The sequence below is a fragment of the Centrocercus urophasianus genome, unplaced genomic scaffold (assembly GCF_019232065.1).
Source record: "Centrocercus urophasianus isolate 14NV4802_14NV808 unplaced genomic scaffold, USGS_Curo_1.0 seq_16, whole genome shotgun sequence".
Lineage (NCBI taxonomy): Eukaryota > Metazoa > Chordata > Aves > Galliformes > Phasianidae > Centrocercus > Centrocercus urophasianus.
This window is the reverse complement of record NW_024884711.1, coordinates 24326651-24338657: the sequence shown is the minus strand read 5'-3', so window position 1 is coordinate 24338657 and position 12007 is coordinate 24326651. Positions and strand designations below refer to the sequence as shown.

The 12007-nt window shown below is 40.9% G+C and overlaps 1 protein-coding gene across 9 annotated transcripts in view; it reads left to right on the top strand.

The window, feature by feature from the left end:
• Window positions 1-12007, top strand: part of DYNC1I1 (dynein cytoplasmic 1 intermediate chain 1) — a 207602-nt gene that overhangs the window by 12465 nt on the left and 183130 nt on the right. The window contains exons 1-2 of one of the 9 annotated variants that reach the window (XM_042816545.1): window positions 3391-3403; window positions 5470-5520. The exons of 6 other annotated variants lie outside the window; for them this stretch is intronic. The gene's annotated coding sequence lies outside the window, so the exon portion shown is untranslated. Of the gene's footprint in view, window positions 1-3353; window positions 3404-5469; window positions 5521-6518; window positions 6612-12007 lie in introns of those variants that run through there. 2 more of the 9 variants (XM_042816546.1, XM_042816544.1) reach the window with 2 other exon arrangements.

The following is a 12007-nucleotide window of genomic DNA, read 5'->3' as shown; positions in this document are numbered from 1 at the left end:
GGTCAAACTATATCTTCTTTTCTCTCATAAGACAGGGAAATTCTATAACGTTTTGTGGGACAACGCTCTCTCCTGCATTGAAAATCAAAACTTCCATGGGAATTCAATATGATTCCTCTGAAATTATTCTGTGCGTTTCCTACCTAAATTTTTCAAATCTGTGCCAGTTCTCACTAACTGTGAGTCTATCCCTTTGTTTAAACAGATACCAGCTAAGCATTTAGTAGGGGACAGTACAGCCACTAACCTCTGTGTAGGCACCTTATCCAAAAATAGAAGAACATGTTGTTAGAACTGACAAATACCTTCTATATGCCCAAATTTCTGGAAGCATAACTTAAAGCATGTTAAACAAACAACTAATCCTGCTTTCAAAGTGTTGACTTCCAGAGTTAAATGAGCAATGAGACAACTATCATAGACCCACATTTAGGGGGCTGAAATACTTATTAGGGAAGCTGCTGTTTGTTCCTCTTGACCCAGAGCTTCTGCTAAGTGCATTTAAGTAGAAATCACTCCTGAAATGTGAAAAAACTTGGTGTGCACTCTGCAGGTATGGTGTGGCTGTTGCAGTCACGTGTGTGTTGTAGCCTTTTTTGGTAAATAATCAGAGAGAAAAGATGGAATTTGGCTACCTCCTGAAGTGAAATTAGTTGCATTTTAATAAACAAAGAGGTAAAATGTTGAGGAAAACTACTGTACAGACAGAAAAAGGGTTTGAAACTACTGCAGTAAACAAATTCTATCTCCTATTCCACAAAACACCCCACACTCAGCCCTGTGTGGCAATGCATGATATTGTGACAGCTAACCCAGTTTTTGTGGAACTGCCTGAGCTCAGGTCTTTTCCTTGCTGAGACCCTTATAATTCTTTTTATTATGCTCACCCTTTATGTGCCTGGTTGCTTTCAGCCATACTAAACACCCTGGTTTCCAGATTTTGTTTATATTTGTTTCCAGTGCTTATATTTGGTCACTGCTGTGTCCTTTGATGTTCACTAAAGAATTTATATATTTTTTTTAAGTTTCTTGGAATTTTATTTGCTGATTTCTAAGTAGAAATAACAAATAAATTTTCAGGAAAAGTCTTCAAGCTGCTTTAGTGGTCCCTTATTTTTCTAGTTTGTACATTCCTGCATTGTGTGTCACAAGATACACAAAAAGCAGCTTCTCATATCATTGTTATGTATGAACAAGAGGCAGTGTATGAGGAAGCTGTGACTTGCAGGTGATTTTATTTCAAATTCTAGAGAAAGAATCCTTCTTTTCCCTGATCATTTTGTCCAGTGCTTCTCTTATTAGTTGCAGACCAGCTCATGTTTCTGATGGTGGCAGCACTGATTTAAAATAAAACAAGAATCCTTCGCCCACATAACATTAAAAATATAGTAGAAGGGCTCCAGCTGCAAGTCCCTTCACCCACACCCAAAGAGGTATTAACTGTCAAGTAATTTGGCAAATGGAATCTGAGATAGTTCTGGAGGTCAACATGTAGGACAAAGTCATATGGCAACATCTGCAAGATAATATTGAAAATAAATAGTTAGTTAAATATCCATCTGTAGAAATCATCTCTTAAATTCTAAAGGTATAGTAAATTTTACATACTTTTACTTACTAGGAAGGTCACTTAGATGTTGTGCAGTGCATACTCCCAATGTATCCATGTGGTCAGTTTTCTTACATATAATAAAATAAATGGGAAAATTTAGGAGACACATTTGGTACTCATTACGAGTAAATAGTACTTACTTTTGAAGAATTATAATCTAACAGATAGTGTCAAATAAGATATTTATGACAGAGGCACTACATCATATAGATAGACTGGTGTATACATTAAGTTCTTCTCTTCTGCATTGTCAAAATACTATCAAATAGGCTTTTGAAAAAGCCTGCAAATTACCTATGACAAATACAATCAAGTGTGCAGAATCATTACAGTATTCCTCAAAGGGTGGAAAATCACTAGACAGAATCACAGCATTTCAGCACGGCTGAGGTGGGCAGGAGCTCTGGGTCCATGTGGCTCACTCCCTGCTCAATAGGGACACCCCAAGCAGGGTGCCCAGGCCCATGTCCAGGTGGATTCTGAAGGTCTCCGAGGAGATCCCACAGCCTTTGGTACCTGTGGGTACCCTCTGTGGCACCCACACAGCACAGCAGTGCTCCTGGTGTTCAGAGAGACCTCTTGTGTTCCACTTGGTGCCCAGTGCCTCCTGTCCCAGCACTGGGCACCAATGAACAGAGCCTGCCTCCGTCCTGTTTGCACCCTCCCCTCAGGTATTCATCACATCACTCAGATCCCCCCAGAGCCTTTCCTTCCCCAGGCTGAACAGCTCCTGCTCTCTCACTGTCTCCTCACAGCACAGATGTTCCAATCCCTGCACCATCCTTGCAGCCCTTCATTAGGACTCTCTCCAGTAAACCTTAATCTGCCTTGTACTGAGGAGCCCAGAACTAGACGCAGCACTCTATGTGAGGCCCCACCAGTGCTGAATAGAATGATCACCTCCCTCAGTCTGCTGACAAAATTCCTCCCAAGGCAGCCCAGGGTACCATTAACCTTCTTTGCAGCAAGGACACACTGCTGGCTCACGTTGAACTCCATATCCATCAGCACCCCACATTTCTTTTTGCTCTCCAGCCCAGTGAGTCCTGATGCTGGGGTGGCTCCATCAGTCCGTGTCTCAGACCTCCCAGGTCCCTCTGGGTGGCAGCACGGCCCTCTAAGTGTATCCCCGTTTTTCCCAGTTCTGCCACCTTTGAACTTGCTGGAGGTCTGTCTTCCACATCGCTAATGAAGATGTTTAACAGGGCAAAACCCTCCTGCTAGGCCTCATACCATTAACCACCATCTGAACAAATTAGCTTAGCCAGTTTTAAATCTACCCCACTGGCCAACATGAGGCTCTTCTGGCAGATAGCATCAAAGAACTTACTGTAGTCCAGGTTGACAATACCCACTGCTCTCCCTCCATTTTATACTTTCTTTGCATGTAAATTTTCTAGGAAGCTCCTAAGTATGACTGGCATGAACAAGTGTACAATTCTTACAGAATCATTTACAATTCCACCGCAGTTTTCAAAGGCTTGAAGAGACAAATGTAAGGCAGCACACAGCACATCGTTCTGCCGCCTAGTGGCAGTATCTCACTATGGAGCAGTAATTAAGTGTTACACTTTCTTCTTGAGAATTCTCACACTTGTATTATTTTCTCTTAGTCATTTCTTTTTCATGCATTAGAACTTCTTTATAGTAAAAGATCAATCGATGTCAGAGCCTTCTTGTATATACCAAGAAGTCTGAATAGGAAAATCAAGAGTATTGAATAACTGTATTTTACTTGCAGTGCAGCAGTCCCATCAAATCAGCAGTATTTGAACACACGCTAATAAAAAGGTAAGGGGGAAAAAATACTGCTCCAGTGGTTTTGTAATCGTTTATGGCTGGTTTTCTTATCTCCTGTTTTAGACACAAAACTCAGTTAAACAAGAATTTAAATTGACAAAGAATAAAAAAGGACTGGTGACTGTTCCAGTCCTTTTGATGCATCATGTATATGCACTGCTCTGGAATATATCCATGCCGCTCACTGAAATTTTTTGCAGCCTGTTTCACAGCTCACCAGAGGTGTGGGGATAAGGATAGATACTTCCTGGATATGAAGCAAGCCCATAAAAATCAAAATGTGCACTATGAAAGAGCTGCCTCAGCATGCTTTAAAATTCATTGAAATGATGTTTACTGCATACACAGAGAGCCATTTCTTAGGCAAACAGGATATGAAGCCTATATTAATAAAGCAGAATATTAGCTGCCCTTTTTTAGGAGAGACATAAAGAAAGTACATGCATAGATGAACCAGTGGAAAGCAGAATATGTGGGCACCCCCAGAAGAGATTTTTATTTGCTGGAGAAAGATGAATGTATATTGTCTAGTGACTAGTGGCGACTATGCAGGAGCAGGCTGGTAGAACTGAGGTGGGTAGAGGTGAATCTTTCACGACACGTATTTATGTGATCTTTTACAATAGACAGGTAGAGTTGATTTGCAGCTCATCTGATTAAAAGATGTCATCCGCATTTAGGCTACAGGCATCTCCCAGCACCAAGGACTGCACTCACTCATGCAGCAGCTATCCAGCTGCTCTGCTCACTCAGAGGGAGGCCTGGAGGCTCTGAAGGAGGCAAGTAGAGCTGGGCAGTGCTGCAGCCTCCCTGAGCTATTTGCCAAGGCCCCTCAGCCTCTCCCTCACGTACCATATCTGTGCCCATGCTGTTCTTCAACAGATGAGACCCTCATGTAACACAGGGTCCAGGAGATGCCAGCAGCACTGCACGGATGAAGGACAGCTGTGCTTCTAGGGACTGTTGGTCTCCAGTGCATTTGCAAACTTCGGTGTTCTTCAGCTTCCATGAGTGGAAGCAACTTGTCTTGGGAAAGGCTGGGGTAGGGTGGGCTCATAGTGAGGCACTTCGGGGAACAACGCGGCAGTGTCAGGACAGCACTGACAGATTTTGTGGCTGACACACAGTGTTTCAAGGGCAACAAATCTGATCCTCAATTGAGGTTAAGAGATTGCCTCTCCCAGCTTCCCTAGGCTGACTGGCACCACACAGCCAATGAGACCCACAGCAGCTCTGCACCAGCCCTGCTGGGTGATGCTGTATAGCCCTGCTGTAAGTAGGTCAGACATGCACACATGGAATCAGCACTTGTCTTAGTCACTCTGAAGCAAGCCTTCTGCTCCCACTACTAGGATAAAACACTTTTTGGAGCGCAACAGCAAGGTTTGGGGCATCTGAGATAGCACAACCCTGACAAGAACTCCCTTTCCTCCTCTATAGTGGGCATTGTGAACAGATAGACTGAAGACTGTCACATTCCCTGCATTATGTTCATACTCCTGCAGGGAACGTGGGTTCATGGGGTTCCTGCTGTGCACTGGCACTGCATGAAACAAGTAACTCAGTACAATCAGACTGTACAGTTTTCCTTTCTCTGCATGCACTGTTGTCAGATGTCTCATGGGCCACATGGGAATATGGTCTGGGGATGGGCACTTCCTTGATTAGGCCATCAGGGAGCCTCACCACCCTCTAACTGTCCAAGAAGTAACAGAGTTACATATACAATCCTTCACCTCCCTAACACTCCTCCCTGTTTTCCACTGTAGTCCATCTCTCCTAGCAAGCAGCTTTCTAGCAGAGAGAACTCTTTCTCAAAGATGACTTTTGTCTTAATTTTTCAATTAGCATTTCCAGCTTTGTTGTTTTCTGAAGTTGCCCAGTTGCTCCAGGAAACAGAGGCCAGCAGCTATTCTTCACAAAGCTGTGTGGGATCAATTTGACACTACAGAGCACTACTGCAACAGATATCTGTGACAGATATCTTTCTGTCCATCTCTCCAGGATTACTATCCCAGAATTCCCCCAGTAATAAACTTTGTTTACCTGTTGTGCAGAAGGAAAGCCCCTTCATAGTCCTGCTGCATTTGATGACCACAGTTCCAGAGGTAAGAGAAGCTGCCACCTCCTGGGGCCATGAATTTCATGCTGATATCTCCATTTTCTTGGGTGGAAACACAGATACAATTCTTTCCTCATTCTGTCACTGACTTGACATCATCTGGGCCGTGCTAGAGGGGTGCCTCAACCTGAAATCACAACAGCTTCATCTTTGACTGTCACTGTCTATCCTTTCACTGATCAGAGAATGATTGCACTGTGACTGCTGACATTTATTCACAGAACGATTGCTGTCTCTGCTGCTTCGGAGTGGCTTTTTCCACCCACAGTCATAGGAGAAAAAGGAGGGGTACACCAATCCCTTTCACACCCTTCTCACTTTCTAGCCCTACTGTTCTTGGACCCTTGCATAAATCTTGCACAGCTACTTGTTCTGACTCTGTCCAGTCCTAAAGTTTATCTGGGGCCTTAACTCACCTTAATCCCTATTTACTTTAAAAAATATTAGCTTCATACCAATCTAGTGTATGATGTCCTAAACAACCCTACTTCCTTCATCTCTTCTGTGGTGTTTGCAGACCTCTAGGTTAAGCAGAATGGAGCAGAAGTTTTTATTACCAGTGAACAAAATTCATTCTTGCCCCAAGGACATTATTCTAGAGATGCTTTTTTTGTTGCAGGCATAGCTGGGTTATGCTTGAGGGGGGTGGACAGGCAGCCCTTGAGAATGGCATCAGGCATGAAATGCCTACATCACAAGGGGTGGCTTAGAGGATAGTTGTCAGTTACATTCGTATACATGAGGGAGATATAGGCATCCCTCAGACCAAAAAATGGCTGAATCAAACTGCATACCAAGAACAGACATCTCAATGCAGCAGATGGATGTGCAGTACAATTGCGGGGAAGAAGTCAAGATTAAGAATTGCCATGTACTACTGATGGAAACTGCTGAATCACGGCCTGAACCTCTGATTGATCACCTGAGGCGAGCAACCAGTCAGCCACAGGACACAGGTGAAGGCAATTCAGCTGTGCTGCACCTCCCCTCGACCCATTTAAGAGCTGACTAGCAGTAGGGAAGGCTCTTTTCTGGAGGTCCTCTCTGCTGGAGTTTCATAGCGAGCCCAGGATATGGGTAAGCATCCTATCTATTCTGTATTCTGCTTTGGTATAATAATTGTGTAGCTAAGCTCTCTGGTATATCTCATAACTATAACATCTGTATGTTCATTGATTGTACAACTACAGTAACAGTGCTAGAAGCCTGCTGGCTTTCAGATCTGCAATTTGAGGGATCCCAAATCACCTCACCTTTTTATGCCATTGACATGCAACTTTCTGCTTGGATGTTTATTCCGATAGGTAGGTTATTAATTTTGGCTACATGAGCCAGCCACCAAAGTCCAGCCTGATGTGCATAAGTGATTTGATCTTGCAAGGACCTGTGGTATGTATGGTATAAAATGGTATGAAGGCTACTTGCATGCTGAATGCTAATTTGCACTGTGTTGGTGGAACAATGTATGCTGCCCTATCTTTTCCCTGAGGCTCCCTTACTAAGATGGTTACTTTGTCTGAAAGCTCATCATATTCAGTAATTTTCCTCAGCTCCTCCACTATTTATTTTTAGAATTAAGTAAGAAAAAAATACCCATCTACAATCCTAGACACTGACAGCTATTTGGAATCAGAAGCAATGTAGAAATAATCACGCTCACACACAGCAACATTAAATTCCCTTAACCAAGCAGCAATTTAAAGCAGCGCAACAAACTCCACCCCATGGATGTTTTATCATCCACCCGCTTTTAAGAAGATTAAATTGTTATATTTCTCTGCCGCTTTCATCTTCCCTCTGTGAGTGCCATCCAGGCCTCCAGGCAAGCATAGCTGCTTATCCTCATCTGGAGACTTCAAGTCAGGGAAAACAAGAGAAAGCAAAAAATGCAGACTTACTTGTCAACAAGCTACAGGTATGGATTAGAGCTATACAGAAAAGTCATATTTTAATGCTATACGTAGCAAAAACTCAGGGCACCTCTTGAAAATTTTGTCAGGCACTAAAATGTCGATAGCCAGTTCTAAAGAGATCCTGATCACCTCCATAATAAGTCCCTATTATTGTCTCTGTAGCTGGGATATTAAGCTAGAATTTCTGATTAACTTACACCAATGGTCAGTCCAACTCGTGGTTAAAGCACAGTGGAGAGGCCAGCAATGTCTTAGGCGGAAGTACGAAAAATAACAAGTATTTCAAAGAGACATTTTAGATAAGTGTTTTTTTTTAGGATCTTCTCTCCAGAATGCATTTCTGCTTCCTTCAATCACAAGAATTATGTGCCATAAGTTTCAGTTTGTTGTCAAAAATACCATTTACCAGGTTTCATACATTCTAATACATCTCCAAGATATGTTAAATTCATGGAGCACCTTATACGTACAGCAGATTTTAACTTGGACTGGTAAGGCTAAGCTTTAAGTTAATATTTAGTATATCTCTGGAATTGTGCACAGAAATGTCATCCCCTTTCATGTCTGTATCAATGCAAGCCGTTGTTTTAATCAAATACAAAGGACTGGATTTTAAACTAGGTAGTGTGGGGAAATTAGATAGGATTTTGCAAAGAGAAGAGAACTGCTGTAGAGATCTATGAGTTGCTAATGCTTATGTGAATTCAGCCATTTTTCCTCCTCCCTTTGACCAAGCTCTTAAGTCATAAGGAACTTGACACAGACCCTAGTGGACTCTCCCATTTAGTTCCTTGGTTTGGTTTATGTTGCTTTTTTGGGGCACTTCAGCCTGTTTCTCTTCTGAGTCCTTTATGTAAGCTCTAGAACTCTCCTTTTGCAGCTTCCTCAGCAGTTCAGAGCACAAGCTGGAACAAAACATTGCAAAATCCTTCCAGTCTCAAGTCCTTCTTCTAGAGGCCGCGGAGTTCCACTCAGGAAAGTGTCTTTCAGAAACTCTCGGTTCCTTCCCAAAGTGCCTGGTTTACTGCTAAGCTTCCAAACTTTTCCCAGCACACCAAAACTTTTCAAATGAAATGAACAATTTGCATTACGTGGCAAGCATTTGCAATTTAAAGAGGCAGTAGTTAAATTTCCAGATGTTTCTTCCTTGTGTACCATTTCCATGCCTCAGTTAAAAGTGCAAAAACAGAAGCCTGGGTAATGCTGTGTTTGAATGGGCAGAGCCTCAAACAGAAAGCCATGTCCATAATTCCTATTTCAGATGTGCTGTACTGCTCAGTTTTAGGATGACACGAAAAAGAATTTCTTGGAGAATTATGGTTATCTTTCATGGGAAGAGTAGGATTCCGTAGGATTAATTTTACCTTGAGAACCAACTTTAATCCACAGTCATGCTGCTTGGCATCTCTGCTATGTTTCCTTTCATTAATTTACACAGATGTAGATCTAACTTCCAGTTAATTGCTGTTTTAGTTGGTGCTTATTATCACTTCACGTTTATAGTACAGTTTACCAAGTCTTTTCAATCACAGTTGACAGATGAATCAACTAACTTCTCTATAGGTAGGTAGACTTTGGAATTCATAGTTTCATATAAAGAGCAAATATGGGGCGTATATCAATCACAGTATATGGTTAAGATTATGAATGCAGCCTGCTGTTCTATTTTTTGAAGGATGGAAAGAAGAGCACTCATGTGGATTGCTCTGTGAGAAATGCTGCTTTCTGTGCATAGGCATTTTCCCTTCCTGCAAGTGCCATTCTTTTTGCTCTTAGCTCTCCTTCATTTTCTGTTCTGTTGCTCGAGGAGCAGTAAGAGTAAAATGATTTATTGCAGCCTTGCTACTCCTGCACTAGACACCCAATGCATCTCATGCCTCACTGCAATCAGGTTGATTTACAAATCCTGAAACCAGCACCTTATCTTCCACGTCCCTCAGCTATGCGCATGTACAGATGGGTGCCCAAAGTCCAACTTTGTTGAAACTGTTATTATCTGTCCTTCTAACTAATCTCTTTTGTGACAGAGCTTCAGGAAAGTGAAGAACAAAATATGAAAAGAGGCTTAGAAAATATTCTGTCACAAAAATAATTGTTTCTAATCAATATGGAACTTGCTCATCTACCAGAGATATCCTTGTTCCTTCTACTTCTGTACCACATCTCACAATTTTGCCATTCCTTTCTGAGGGAAAATTTCTTCTTTTTAAGGTACTTAAGGTTTTTTTCAGCTTTGCACATGTATTTGAGCAAAGACCTAGGAAATGGGAATCTATTAATTGCAAATCAGTTGTTAGAGGAACTATTACTGACTTTGTGCCAGATATCTTTTAGATTCATTGTTTGGTACTAGAGCCTATTGTGAATATTCAGACTATCCCAGCTTGCAGAAATTTCAGCCCAACACCCAGTGATGTGCCTGGAGAACTAGGTGCTTTTAGCAAACAGTTAAGAAGAGCTCTCCAATGCCCTCTCTTTAAACTACTTTTTCATACTAACCAACTGCCCATGCATTTCTTGAAAGACCAGCAACCAGATCATCTGTGAAAAGATTTCTAAAGCCATGTGTAATAGTGCCCTACAGAGACATTAGTGCCATAACAATAAGCCTGACTTTAGAAGTGATATTCTACATTTTTTCTGAAGGGTGCTTTGATTTTTTTTTTTTTCTGTCTTTTGATCCTTTGTTTAATCCATTGCCTTTGAAAAGCTGCAAGGCATTTTTTAACATCCTCAATTATCTGCAGAGGTCTATCATGCAAAGCGTCTGAAAAGCAGTGGTAGCATCATCTGCATTAAGCCCTGCAAATGTTGGCTTTGAAATTAATTTTTTAATCTTCCTGTGGCACAAATTTCCAGAAGGGTTTGCCTACTTCTGTTGGACTGTTACTGCACTTTGTGAAGTAGGAGTTGTTGGTGCCTAAGGGAGGGAAAGACAATGCACTGATAATCATTTGTCTCACGTTGCACCATAAATGGTTATTGGCTGTCACAGCAACTTCAGCCAATCTTCATTAGTAAATTGCACGTGAACATCTCTACGTAAAGTAACTTCAAAACAAAATGGTGTCAATTTGCTTCCCTTAGACATTTCAAGTCTAGCAACCAAATACATAACGCAAAATGTTCACGGAAACCTCTAAAATTGTTTCTGTAAGTTGGAAGAAGGGAGACAGGCAAATAATGTGCTTCGGGTATTTTAAGGATAGACTTTTTATCCCATGCAATTAGTAGGCTGTGATGAGCGCCGAACTTCCCCTTAATTTCCAATTTCTCTTTAGATGGTGCCATGGTTAGTGTGTGTGTACAACTGACCTTTGCTGGAGAGAAAGTTGCTTGTCAGATGTGTCTAATTGCTAATTATTTTGCCCTCTGTTGATCTAATTACGTAGTTTGAAGCTAAAATACTACCTTATGAATTCACAGAGCAAGAACTTAAGATTATTTTTAAAACTTTAAATTTAAACTTTGCCCTGCTGTACATTCACCTGGTAATTAAGCCCAATACATAATCACATAACGCCTGCTGGCAGCATATAATGAGTTGGATAATATTATGGATTTGTGTTTGAGAAAACGTAAAATTAATGCATGTCCTGTGGTGCACTGAAATGACTGAATGTTTTTCATGAAGCATTGTTAAAAAGATGCCATTGATTATGATGACTTTTTGTAAAAAAAAAAAAAAAAAAAAAAAAACCCAAAACTTCTAGAAATGTAAAGATCTTATCCCATTTTGTAGAATTAGTAACAATACAAATTACTGCCCTAGAACAAGAAATAAACAAAAATGACAAGAGCTTATGCTGTGGAAAATTATGGAAGACAGTGGCGGTAATGAGGTCAAAGAGAACAGAGCATTGCTTGTAGGGAAATTAGATATTCCTTCAGATAACTATTTAATGGGGACTAACTGCATATTTTTCTCATGTTCCCAAATTCTGCCAATTCTGGGATCACCTATTAAAAATACAGAGCTAGACTTGCTTCCCTCCAAATCTCCTCACAGTAGGTAATTTTGAAGAGAAGCTGTGTATTTTTATTTTTTTGTGCTAATAGGGCCACTGACACTCTTTTGTACACGATCTCCCACCACTCAATGAGCTTTTGTCTGGACCTATTGTGTTTCATGAGTGTTGGTTTGTTTTCACTTTGACATTACCATTTTGATGTTTCATTTCTATACTTGAAAAACAGTGAACCACCCCAGCAAATATTGCCACTTTTAATGAGTATCAAAACTGTGTCCCATTGGACAGGGTTTTACAGTGTGTTTTAATAAATTCCTATATGAGTTGTTAATAGAATATAAAATGCTATTACTTTGTAACAAAAACGTGGGACTCAACAGCTTTACAGACTTATTTATGATGTACAAATAGTGCTTAATAATACTATTTTAATGGCTACTAATAGCTTCTATGGACATTTAATATGAAATAGTTGAGAAAATGCCACAACAGTGTAGGTTTTTGACCATCATAGTCAAAAGGGCAGAGTTAAGAGACGCTGTGCTCATTCACACTCAATAAATACTTGATATTTTCATATAGTATGATG